We start from the raw sequence: 14,261 nt of genomic DNA, 5'->3' as shown, positions 1-14,261 counted from the left end.
AGTCCACAGCCCAAGTATTTAATAGTCAGAGAGATGCCTTGTTATTCAATGAGTTTTAGTAGGCACATTTCTATCCTGAAAACATTCATTTCACAACCATCCAAGAACCTAGGAGCCCTCAGAAAACTAGAAAGGGTCTTGCTTTTTAAAAGCATTTCCTCCAAGGAAGAAAACAGGTGTCCTTACTTCAGGGTATTCTGGGAATCAGGACAGTCTTTCCCTTAAAAAATAAAATAAAGAGGAGAGACCTTCAAGATGGCTGAGGAGTAAGACGTGGAGATCACCTTCCTCCCCACAAATACATCAGAAATACGTCTACATGTGAAACAACTCCTACAGAACACCTACTGAACGCTGGCAGAAGACCTCAGACTTCCCAAAAGATATATATTTTTTTTTTCCTTTTTCTCTTTTTGTGAGTGTGTATGTGTATGCTTCTTTGTGTGATTTTGTCTGTATAGCTTTGCTTTTACCATTTGTCCTAGGGTTCTGTCTGTCCGTTTTTTTGTTTTTTTTAGTATAGTTTTTAGTGCTTGCTGTCATCAGTGGATTTGTTTTTTGGTTTGGTCACTCTCTTCTTTCTTTCTTTTTTTCTTTTTTTATTACTTTTTAATATTTTTAAATTTTTAATATATATTTTTTCATTTTGATAACTTTATTTTATTGTTTTTCTCCTTTCTTTTTTTTTTCTCCCTTTTCTTCTGAGCTGTGTGGCTGACAGGGTCTTAGTGCTCCGGCCGGGTGTCAGGCCTGTGCCTTCGGAGGTGGCAGAGCCGAGTTCAGGATATTGGTCCACCAGAGACCTCCCAGCTCCACGTAATATCAAACAGCCAAAGCTCTCCCAGAGATCTCCATCTCAATGCTAACACCCAGCTCCACTCAACGACCAGCAAGCTACAGTGCTGGTCACCCTATGCCAAACAACTAGCAGGACAGGAACACCACCCCACCCATTAGCAAAGAGGCTGCCTCAAATCATAATAAGTTCACAGATGCTCCAAAACACACCACCAGACGCGGTCCTGCCCACCAGAAAGACAAAATGCAGGCTCATCCACCAAAACACAGGCACCAGTCCCCTCCACCAGGAAGCCTACATAACCCACTGAACCAAACTTACCCACTGGGGCAGACATCAAAAACAACAGGAACTACGAACATGCAGCCTGTGAAAAGGAGACCCCAAACACAGTAAGTTAAGCAAAATGAGAAGACAGAGAAACACACAGCAGATGAAGGAGCAAGGTAAAAACCCACCAGACCAAACAGATGAAGAGGAAATAGGCAGTACACCTGAAAAAGAATTCAGAGAAATGATAGTAAAGATGAGCCAAAATCTTGGAAATAGAATGGAGAAAATACAAGAAACGTTTAATAAGGACCTAGAAGAACTAAAGAGCAAACAAACAATGATGAACAACACAATAAACGAAATTTACGATTCTCTAAGAAGGAATCAATAGCAGAATAACTGAGGCAGAAGAAGGGATAAGTGACCTGGAAGATAAAATAGTGTAAACAACTACCACAGAGCAGAATAAAGAAAAAAGTAGGAAAAGAATTGAGAACAGTCTCAGAGACCTCTGGGATAACATTAAACGCACCAACATTCGAATTACAGGGGTCCCAGAAGAAGAAGAGAAGAAGAAAGGGACTGAGAAAATATCTGAAGAGATTATAGTTGAAAACTTCCCTAATATGGGAAAGGAAATAGTCAATCAAGTCCAGGAAGCTCAGAGAGTCCCATACAGGATAAACCCAAGGAGAAACACGCCAAGACACATATTAATCAAACTATCAAAAATTAAATACAAAGAAAAAAATATTAAAAGCAGCAAGGGAAAAGCAACAAATAACATACAAGGGAATCCCCATAAGGTTAACAGCTGATCTTTCAGCAGAAACTCTGCAAACCAGAAGGGAGTGGCAGGACATATTTAAAGTGATGAACGGGAAAAACCTACAACCAAGATTACTCTACCCAGCAAGGATCTCATTCAGATTCGAGAAATTAAAACCTTTACAGATAAGCAAAAGCTAGGAGAATTCAGCACCACCAAACCAGCTTTACAACAAATGCTAAAGGAACTTCTCTAGGCAGGAAACACAAGAGAAGGAAAAGACCTACAAAAACAAACACAAAACAATTAAGAAAATCTAATAGGAGCATACATATTGATAATAACCTTAAATGTAAAAGGATTAAATGCTCCAACCAAAAGACATAGACTGGCTGAATGGATACACAAACAAGACCAGTATATATGCTGTCTACAAGAGACCCACTTCAGGCCTAGGGACACATACAGACTGAAAGGGAGAGGATGGAAAAAGGTATTCCATGCAAATGGAAATCAAAAGAAAGCTGGAGTAGCAATTCTCATGTTAGACAAAATCAACTTTAAAATAAAGACTATTACAAGAGACAAAGAAGGACACGACATAATGATCAAGGGATCAATCCAAGGAGAAGATATAACAATTGTAAATATTTACACACCCAACATAGGAGCACCTCCATACATAAGGCAAACGCTAACAGCCATAAAAGGGGAAATCGACAGTAACACAATCATAGTAGGGGACTTTAACACCCCACTTTCACCAATGGACAGATCATCCAAAATGAAAATAAATAAGGAAACACAAGCTTTAAATGATAAATGAAACAAGATGGACTTCATTGATATTTATAGGACATTCCATCCAAAAACGACAGAATACACTTTCTTCTCAAGTGCTCATGGAACATTCTCCAGGATAGACCATATCTTGGGTCACAAATCAAGCCTTGGTAAATTTAAGAAAATTGAAATCGCATCAAGTGTCTTTTCCGACCACAACGCTATGAGACTAGATGTCAATTACAGGAAAAAATCTGTAAAAACTACAAATACATGGAGGCTAAACAATACACTACTAAATAACCAAGAGATCACTGAAGAAATCAAAGAGGAAATCAAAAAATACCTAGAAACAAATGACAATGAAAACACGACAACCCAAAACGTATGGGATACAGCAAAAGCAGTTCTAAGAGGGAAGTTTATAGCAATACAATCCTACTTCAAGAAACAAGAAACATCTCAAATAAACAACCTAACCTTACACCTAAAGCAATTAGAGAAAGAAGAATTAAAAAAACCCAAAGTTAGCAGAAGGAAAGAAATCATAAAGATCAGATCAGAAATAAATGAAAAAGAAATGAAGGAAACGATAGCAAAGATCAATAACACTAAAAGCTGGTTCTTTGAGAAGATAAAAAAAAATTGATAAACCATTAGCCAGACTCATCAAGAAAAAAAAGGGAGAAGACTCAAAGCAATAGAATTAGAAATGAAAAAGGAGAAGTAACAACTGACACTGCAGAAATACAAAGGATCATGAGAGATTACTACAAGCAACTATATGCCAATAAAATGGACAACCTGGAAGAAATGGACAAATTCTTAGAAATGCACAACCTTCCGAGACTGAACCAGGAATAGAAAATATAAACAGACCAATCACAAGCACTGAACTTGCGAATGTGATTTAAAATCTTCCAACAAACAAAAGCCCAGGACCAGCTGGCTTCACAGGAGAATTCTACCAAACATTTAGAGAAGAGGTAACACCTATCCTTCTCAAACACTTCCAAACTATAGCAGAGGGAGGAACACTCCCAAACTCATTCTGCGAGGCCACCATCACCCTGATACCAAAACCAGACAAAGATGTCACAGAGAAAGAAAACTACAGGCCAATATCACTGATGAACATAGATGCAAAAATCCTCAACAAAATACTAGCAAACAGAATCCAGCAGCATATTAAAAGTATCATGCACCATGATCAAGTGAGGTTTATCTCAGGAATGCTAGGATTCTTCAATATACGCAAATCAATCAATGTGATACACCGTATTAACAAACTGAAGGAGAAAAACCATATGATCATCTCAATAGATGCAGAAAAAGCTTTTGACAAAATTCAACACTCATTTATGATAAAAATCCTCCAGAAAGTAGGCATAGAGGGAACTTACCCCAACATAATAAAGGCCATATATGACAAACCCACAGCCAACATCGTTCTCAATGGTGAAAAACTGAAACCATTTCCTCTAAGATCAGGAACAAGACAAGTTTGTCCACTCTCACCACTATTATTCAACATAGTTTTGGAAGTTTTAGCCACAGCAATCAGAGAAGAAAAAGCAATAAAAGGAATCCAAATCGGAAAAGAAGAAGTAAAACTGTCACTGTTTGCAGGTGACATGATACTGTACATAGAGAATCCTAAAGATGCTACCAGAAAACTACTAGAGCTAATCCATGAATTTGGTAAAGTAGCAGGATACGAAATTAATGCACAGAAATCTCTTACATTTCTGTAAACTAATGATGAAAAATCTGAAAGGGAAGTGAAGGAAACACTCCCATTTACCATTGCAAGAAAAAGAATAAAATACCTAGGAATGAACCTACCTAAGGAGACAAAAGACCTGTATGCAGAAAACTACAAGACACGGATGAAAGAAATTAAAGATGATGCAAACAGATGGAGAGATATACCATGTTCCTGGATTGGAAGAATCAACATTGTGGAAATGACTCTACTACCCAAAGCAATCTACAGATTCCATGCAATCCCTATCAATCTACCAATGGCATTTTCCACAGAACTAGAACAAAAAAATTTCACAATCTGTATGGAAACACAAAAGACCCCGAATAGCCAAAGCAATCTTGAGAAAGAAAAACAGAGCTGGAGGAATCAGGCTCCCAAACTTCAGACTATACTACAAAGCTACAGTAATCAAGACAGTATGGCACTGGCACAAAAACAGAAATATAGATCAATGGAACAGGATAGAAAGCCCAGAGATAAACCCACACACCTATGGTCACCTTATTTTTGATAAAGGAGGCGATAATATACAATGGAGGAAAGACAGCCTCTTCAATAAGTGGTGCTGGGAAAACTGGACAGCTACATGTAAAAGAATGAAATTTGAACACTCCCTAACACCATACACAAAAATAAACTCAGAAATGATGGATTAAAGACCTAAACGTAAGGCCAGACACTATAAAACTCTTAGAGGCAAACACAGGCAGAACACTCTACGACATAAATCACAGCAAGATCCTTTTTGACCCAGCTCCTAGAGAAATGGAAATAAAAACAAAAATAAACTAATGGGACCTAATGAAACTTAAAACATTTTGCACAGCGAAGGAAACCATAAAGGAGACGAGAAGACAACCCTCAGAATGGGAGAAAATGTTTGCAAATGAAGCAACTGACAAAGGATTAATCTCCAAAATTTACAAGCAGCTCATGCAGCTCAATAACAAAAAAAACAAACAACCCAATCCAAAAATGCGCAGAAGACCTAAATAGACATTTCTCCAAAGAAGATATACAGATTGCCAACAAACACATGAAAGGATGTTCAACATCATTAATCATCAGAGAAATGCAAATCTAAACTACAGTGAGGTATCACCTCACACTGGTCAGAATGGCCATCATCAAAAAAATCTACAAACAATAAATGCTGGAGAGGGTGTGGAGGAAAGGGAACCCTCCTACACTGTTGGTGGGAATGTAAATTGATACAGCCACTATGGAGAACAGTATGGAGGTTCCCTAAAAAAATAAAAATAGAACTACCATACGACCCAGCAATCCCACTCCTGGGCATATACCCTGAGAAAACCATAATTCAAAAAGAGTCATGTACCACAATGTTCATTGCAGCTCTATTTACAATAGCCAGGACGTGGAAGCAACCTAAGTGTCCATTGACAGATGAATGGATAAAGAAGATGTGGCACATATATACAATGGAATATTACTCAGCCATAAAAAGAAACGAAATTGAGTTATTTGTAGTGAGGTGGATGGACGTAGAGTCTGTCATACAGAGTGAAGTAAGTCATAAAGAGAAAAACAAATACCATATGCTAACACATATATATGGAATATATTTTAAAAAAGTGGTCCTGAAGAACCTAGGGGCAGGACAGGAATAAAGACGCGGACGTAGAGAATGGACTTGAGGATGGGGGAGGGGGAAGGGTAAGCTTAGACGAAGTGAGAGAGTGGCATGGACATATATGCATTACAAAATGTAAAATAGATAGCTAGTGGGAAGCAGCCGCAGAGCACAGGGAGATCAGCTCGGTGCTTTGTGACCACCTAGAGGGGTGGGATAGGGAGGGTGGGAGAGAGACGCAAGAGGGAGGAGATATGGGGATATATGTATACACATAGCTGATTCACTTTGTTATACCGCAGAAACTAACACACCATTGTAAAGCAATTATACTCCAGTAAAGATGTTAAAAAAAATAAAATAAAATAAAGGATCCCTTGCTCCATAAACGAAACAAACTTTCCATTATCCTCCACTGACTGCATTTAGTTTGAAATATTTAATAAAGCTCCCACAACCAATACTTCCTAGGACGTTTGCTGCAACTAACTGCCAAAAGAGCAGAGCAAGAAGGAAAAAAGATGGACCAGGAGTCCCCAGTGGAAACCAGCAAGTCAGTTTCCTTTGCCTCTTACACCCTGGAAAGGCTCATACAAATGCATAAAGTCCAGGCTCCTCTCCACATGGCTGTTAAGCAGGGATCATTTTGCCTGGTGTTCATTGTTTGCTGTCTGTGTCCCTCCACAGACAGCAGAGTTCCCTGTGGGCAAGGACCAAGGCTACCTCATCTCTGGTTCCTTGCTCCCTAGATCAGGGACCAAAAGAAAAAGGAAGAAGGAAAGGGGAACAGAGGGAGAAGAGGGGAGGGGAGAGAAATAAGGGTGGGTCCCTGCACAGCCAGCCAGATGCTGGAAGTCCCTAGATGGGGTTTCCTGCTCCAGTTTGCCCTGCCTAGTTCTGTCAAGAGGCAGGGGGGATTGAACCCGAAGACCTTCATGAGCCCCCCAGCATTTTAGTTAAAGAAAGGATGGTCTTCGATAGCTCTATCCAAAGCAGGAATATTTTTGCAGGATAAGTGAATGGTTTGGTTGCATCATTCTCTCCTCCTCCTGTAACCTCACTCCTCTAACTATGTAGAGTCCCTTTGAAGACCACTGGAGCTCCCGAGATGCAGAGAAGAGGGGCACCAGAATTAGCCAGGAATTCTGAAACTCTGTGAGCTCTTTGGGTGGCCCCCTCCCTAAGCAGAAGTAAGGCTTCTGCTGTCTTTTCTTTTTCCTCAGTTCAATTGTTGAAATTTACTTAGTGCATATTCTTGATTGAGTATATACGTTTGCATTTGAAAACATCAGCATCATTTCAGGCAATGTGTCTCCAAACCTTAAGTAGTAATAGCAGGGCACCCTTTCTGAAATTTCCATCTCACCATTGTGTAATGGTTTCATTTCTTTCTCAAGGCCAACCTCAGGATTTTCAAGGCTTTGTGACAGCAACTGATAGTGTGAGAAGCAGTTCCTTCCAAGCGCCAAGAGAGGCATCTGCTATGAGACCCCCTCCCACTAGGCAGTTGGGAAGGCTTTCCCCCAATCCTCGAATGTATTCAGCCTTCTGTGTTGCCAGGGACTAGAGCTGCCTCAGAAATGATGTCTCAATGTGGAGTCTTCCATATTAAGACCAGCGAGTCCCTCAGTTATTAATTTAACCAAAGGGATTGTGAAAGCCGGCCACAGCCTTGGCGGGACTAGACCTAAGGAGAGTAATTTGGTTGAAAGCCATATTGTGATATCCTGCATCTTTTTTTTTTCACCTAAAAAAGATTTTATTAAGTAGATGTGCTGGGCTCTTTCTTTATAGTAGTTTGGTTGGTTGTTTGATAGAACATGAGTTAAAATATAAAAGACATTTAGAACATCCCGTGTTCTCAAAGGACTAGATGTAAGTTCCGCTAGGACGAACACTGTCGACACCACCCACCTCTACCTCCTGGGCAGGGGGTGGGGGAGTGGAGTGGGTGTCTGGTGCACTAATTCAAGTTCATAGTTCATAGCACATGGTAACCAAATGAGTCATTCGAATAGCAAAGAAGTCAAGTAGTAGAGACCTGGAAGAAGCCTCAGGAAAAAGTCATTACTACAGTGCTTTACAAACTTATCTGGTAACTAGAGTTACCTGGCCATTTGTTAAAAATATAGCCTATCCAGTAACCACTCCTGACTTTCTCATCGCCAGATCTATAAGGGAGGGGACCGGAATCTCTATTTGCAACAAGTTACTCTGGTGGGCATTTCATGTAAATGAGATCATATAATCATATAATGTGTGTCCTCCTGCGTCTGGCTTCTTTCAATTTGCATGCTGTATTCAAACTTCATCCATGTTGTTACATGTGTCAGTACTCCATTCCTCTTTTTGGCTGAATAATATTCCGTTGTGTGGACATACTGTGTTTTGTTTATCCATTTGTCAGTTGATGGACATTTGGGTTGTTTCCATTTTGGGACTACTATGAATAATGCAGCTATGAGCATTCGTTGTGTGGGCCTGTTTTCAATTCTCTCGCAGTGTGTAGCGATGGCTGGCAAAGATCAGTGTCCTGGAGTTGGAGAAACAGAGACAGGATTTGGCGAAGGGCCATGCCCAAGCCCACACATGGAGTCAGTGGCAGAGCTGGATCCAGAGCCCAGAGCTCTTGACTTCCCAGCCAGGACTCGGTCCCTTCCCCACAGCGGCCATCTCGGTCAGAAATCTGTGTGAACATTTAGAAAATATTTCCTCCCAGGGGTTTGAAGGAGTACAGAGGGTGAGCTGCCATATCTGAACAATCCATAATTGGTGAGGGCTTGTCAGCCACTGGGCTGAGTAACTGCTTCTACCAAACAGTTACAACCCATTGGAAAAAAAATGGATAGCTTCTTGGGGACCCTCACTCATTTAGCATGGGTTGAAGAGTGGTTATTACAACCATTGACTCATCTACCTGGAGGAAGTTAAAGTCACTTCCATCTCTCTTTCGGATACCCTGGAGTGGCATTGAGTGCTCTTTTTCTTGGAAACACTCGCCATCTGGCCTACTGCTATCACTGTTGAACTTGGACATTTGAAGGAGAAACAGTCGGCGAACAGGCACCAATTTTTCGGTGCAGCATGACTTGTTGGGGCAAATGTCCATTGGGGACTTATTTTCTAGGCACCAAATACTGATTGAAGGTGTAGTTAACTATGTATGAAAATTTAGCTCCCTCAATTAATTGGGGGCACTAAATAACGGCTGCTCCAAAGAGCAGAAAAGACTTTATGAAAATTGAACCCGTTAAAGGGAATTCTCCCAGGTTAGGAGCAATAAACTACAGCAGCCTGCAGTAATGATAACTTTTATCAAGAACAGCTAAATTCCCTGTCGGGGAACAGGTATCAGAGGGCTACATTTGCGGTTGTGCAAAAAGAGCTGGCAAAAGGCCAATCCAGTTAGGCTAGACCAACTATTAGTCCTAAAATAAAATTGGACTGAGTTTGGTTGCTTAATCAGCATTCACAATATTAACTACGTTCCTCTTTCATTTTTTTTTTTTTTAAAGATATCTGACAATAAATATATTTTCTGTGCCGGTCAGCAGCTTCTCCTTCTGAAACCAATTAATCTGTAGATTAAACAACATCTAGTAGAGAATAAGTACTCAACATGTGCTTTGAATGAATGAACTGATGATGAGGTTTACTGGGGAAATAGACCCTGTCCTTGAAAGCTTGCAATGAGCATAAATGAAATTCTAGACAGTTTACAAAGTGACAGTAATTGAGGTCATAGTAATGGGAACCCTCCACCACGCCCCCAAAAAAGAATAGAATTAGAAGTTCCAAGGATACACATGAAAACATCAGAATGGGGTCAGGGTCAGAAAGGCTTCTCAGAACACATTGGTCTTGAGCTAGACTTCAGAGACGTAACAGTAAGTCAGAATCTTATATAAATGAACATAAAAAGGTATTCATACATTACCCAGTTAGTAAAAAGGAATAAAGGGACCATGCCCAGGAGGTCAGAAAAATTCAGGTGCCCTTTTTAAAAATAATTAATTAATTAATTTGTTTGTTCATTTGTTTGTTTTTGGCTGCATTGGGTCTTCATTGCTGCACACAGGCTTTCTCTAGCTGCAGCGAGCGGGGGCTACTCTTCGTTGCGGTGCGCGGGTGTCTCATTGCGGTGGCTTCTCTTGTTGTGGAGCACGGGCTGTAGAGAGCACAGGCTTCAGTACTTGCAGCACGCGGGCTCAGTAGTTGTGGCTCACGGGCTCTAGAGCGCAGGCTCAGTAGTTGTGGCTCACGGGCTTAGTTGCTCCGTGGCATGTGGGATCTTCCCGGACCAGGGCTCGAACCCGTGTCCCCTGCATTGGCAGGTGGATTCTCAACCACTGCGCCACCAGGGAAGTCCCCTGGTGCCCTCTTTAATCCCATCATCCTCTGCTGTCAGGAACTGCCTGGCTCCCTGCCCTCAGTTTGTAAACTCACCCACAGCCAAGCCAGTTTCCACTTGGGTGCTCCATCCTGCCGACACTTGTTGCCTGCTACTGGCCTTAGAGAGGATGCACAGCCTCTGTCTCACAGTGATATTAACTCAAGTGTTGCTGCTAGCTCTGGGCCTGCTGCTCAGACCCCACGCTTCTGTGCTTAGGATCCATATCCTGGGTGTTCCATGTTCTCCAGGACTGTTTCCCCACTGGGGTGATTGCTCGGGCCTCTGGAACTCACCCATTTCCCCCTGCATTTGTCTGTTCCCTGGGAAAGTTGCCACTTCATGGTGCTGAGAGTCTGTCTGCATTCCAGCCCTGGGCTTCTAGACTTGACCTCCCCACCTGGACCAATAGTAACTGGCAAGACAAATCCTATACAAATTCACCTCCTAGCTAGAGTTCTTTACTGCCTGGTCCTTAACACTTAGTGAACTAGGCTGGTCTCCTATCTGCTCACTTTGTACCCTCCACCACCAACCCTGTCACTTCAGCTCTCCGAATTCCTTCATCACTTATAAGTATGATCACCTACTCACACTTCTGGAGATTCATTCACTGACTAAATATTCATTAAGCACTTACTATGTGCCAGGCACTAGGATAGGGGGACAAACACGGAGTATCTTGTCTGAGGCAAACATAGGTGTTAAATCATCACTCAAATCACTTTATAGGTTCTCGCATCAGCATCTGCACCCGAGGCAGTTACGTAGGCTACAAGACACTGGCTCCTCACTTTGGAGCCCCCTGGGCTCACTGAGATCACAGCTGAGCACCCTGCCCAGCCAAGGCCCCCACACTCACAAAGGCAAGACAAAGGAAACCCTTCTCATTTTAAAGCTTCTGCCAGGTGTTTGTGTAGCTAAGTGGACGCCATTAAGAGGTAAGCAGCCCGGTAATGGCTTCCATTTCTTATGCACCTACAGGCCCCCCGGGCAAAGTCCTGAAAGCACTAAAAGGGGGACTGACCCAGCTCTGCATAATAGAGTAAATGCTACCTCCACAGCCATCCTGGGTCAGCTGGGCTGATCACTGTGGAGTCAGGAAACATTTCTCTTCCTTAGTAAGGATTCAGACAACCCCGTTTGGAGAATCTGTATGCGTCCTTTGGGGATGTGCATACGTCTGTAAGTAGGCTTGTGTCTCTTTCCAATAAGTACCCATTGGATCACCTGGAAGGGGGAGGCATGTGCGTGAGCCCTTCACTCCAGCGGGGAGTTGTCGAAGGGCCTAGGAGGGGAGAGCTGAAGCCTGTCTGGAGGTCCTGCTGAAGCCCCCGACCTACGCCCCACGATTTATTCTCAACTAGACCCGAGTTTGGGATGTGAGCTGTGGGCAAACACTGTAGCCCCCTGGGTAGGGGTGACCCTCTCTAAAGCTGTGTGGTGACCCACAGAGGATGTCTGAAGGTCGGGGTGCTCTCTGTGGAGATGGGGGCTGTGCAGGGCTCCAGCCTGAGGACAGTAAAACATTCCTAAGTACTGGAGTGAACACATAAGTGGATTTCCTGTGAAAGCTTGTGTGTGTGTGTGTGTGTGTGTGTGTGTCCTGTTGAAATAAAATTTATCTTTTATGGCAAGACAAGAGAAATTTAAACATAAAATTTTTCCTGTGGGCCTCCTGTCTCCCCTTTAGTGTGTACTGTGGATTAACCAGACCTCCTTAGGAGACACCATTACTTCTTCGTCTTTTAAAGAGTCAGGATGACCCACAACTTGATAACTTTCCTTCTCAACCTTCAAAGGGATCATGATGACCCACTACTCACTTTGTACGTGTAGATCTGGATTGTGTCAACTGTCAACAATGTCATTTGACATATAACCCTTTGTCTCAAAAACTTATATAACTGTGCTTTCACCTCTAACAGGTAGAACAGTCCTCAGAGCTTTCTGAAAGGCTGTCTCCCGGGTTATAATCCTCAGGCTGGCTCGAATAAAATTTTCTATTTCTTTCTTAAATCGATTATTGATGAATTTTTTGTTTGACATACGCGTGGTGTAGTTGACAGGAGGACACCTGGAGTCCACCCCGAGCCAGTGCTCAGTACCAGCATGGGCCCATTGAGCCCCACCAGCTTCTTGGTTCTCCTCAGGTGTTCTGGTAAGTTCTCCTAATACCAGGATCCCATTGTTTTTAAGTGATGAGCCTTCAAATTTTATTTGAGCTGTTTTTACTTAAGACTTGGTGTCTTAAGGGGCACCAGTGCATTTTGTAGGCAAGGACCTAAGGGGATCTGGACAGGAGGCCCGGGGAAACATACGTGGCTGGGTTTTTGTTAAATTTGTCTCAGATTGAAAAAACCAAGTTGATATATGGTCTGAACAAAACTTTTGCTAGTGAAATGAGAGACAGAATTATTCAGCTCCGATGAACAAGGGCCATTGCTTCTTCTGGCCACAGGCTGTTCTCAGGTGACCGAGAACCTAGCAGAAGTGCCTGAGGATCAATCCATGTGACGTGTAGTGGTCCTACAGGGGAACCCCACTACAGCCATTAAGTAAATACTGTCCTTCCGGGGACACACGATATAAAGACTGATCATCTTGTGCTCTGCGCACCCACCATGGTTTTAGACTGTTGGAGGGAGAAACTGAGACACGTAAAAGAGTCAACATGACCCAAGGGTAACTCCCTGGGGAGCTAGGCTCGGAAGCAGCACACATCAGATCCACCACACTGTCCTCTGAAAGTTGTGCAAATATCTCATATCTGAAGTAGACTACCAAATTGATAATGGGAAATTGTGCCTCAAAGGCCAAACAGCCCCAGGGCAGCCAGCCACCTGTGCTTATACCAGCTGGGTTTATGTGTGCCCGCAAGTGCTTACTTAATCGGCTATTAAAGAAAATTCTGCCCTGAAACGGCCAAGATGGGGCTCTTTTCTGGCATTCTAAAACTGACTTTTGTGCACACAGTTAGAGAAAGCCGGCAGAAGGTAAGCTCTTACCCTGTCAGTCTGTCTCCTGGAGCCCTGCCTGCAGGGTCTACTGGAAACTAGAGTGGTAAGAGTTTTCCTCTTTTCTAAAATTAGATTAGCAGGAGCAAATATTTGTAGGGCTAGCTCCTTGGATCCTTTGAACTGGAAAGACTTCTAAATTGTGAAAAGTTTAGAGAATTCACATTTTAAACTGTTGTATCTATTTTAATTGGTATGTAGAAGCTCCAAAAGTCTTCAAGTCCTCATTGAAAGATTTGTTGTAGAAGACTAATGAAAGATTAATGATATAAAAGTTACCTAGGGACTTCCCTGGTGGCCCGGTAGGTAAGGCTCCGCGCTCCCAATGCAGGGGGCCCGGGTTCAATCCCTGCTCCAGGAACTAAATCCCACATGCATGCCGCAACTAAGAGTCCGCATGCCGCAACAAAGATCCCGTGCGCCGCAACTAAGACCCGGGGCAGCCAACATAAATAAATAAATAAATATTAAAAGGTACCTAAAACAAACAAACAAAAATACTTTTAAGACTGAAATAACTACTGCTTCCCTCTGTCCTCCTTTATTTGCATACTCATTCTAATAATCCTCTGTCTGAATTGCCTCTCCACTCTGAAGAGACTATTAATGCTTACCTTTAGAAATGGGACCACCTGAGGCTCTAGGTGATCCTCTTCAGGTCAAGGCCAAACTGAGGATCAGAGTTAAAGAATTTCTTAAACCCAGGGAGGATCCTCAAAGGTTTCTGTAAATGGATTATCAAGATGGGAGGCCACCAGTCTGACTAAACTGACCATAGCTGATATTCAGAGCCTGATAGGACTTTTGAGGGGGCCTTCTCCCCTAAGCTAAATGAGAGAAAGAAAAACATTCCAACATAGGTGAATGG

The sequence above is a fragment of the Eschrichtius robustus genome, chromosome X (assembly GCF_028021215.1).
Source record: "Eschrichtius robustus isolate mEscRob2 chromosome X, mEscRob2.pri, whole genome shotgun sequence".
In the NCBI taxonomy this organism is placed as follows: domain Eukaryota; kingdom Metazoa; phylum Chordata; class Mammalia; order Artiodactyla; family Eschrichtiidae; genus Eschrichtius; species Eschrichtius robustus.
Note: the sequence above shows the minus strand (reverse complement) of the source record.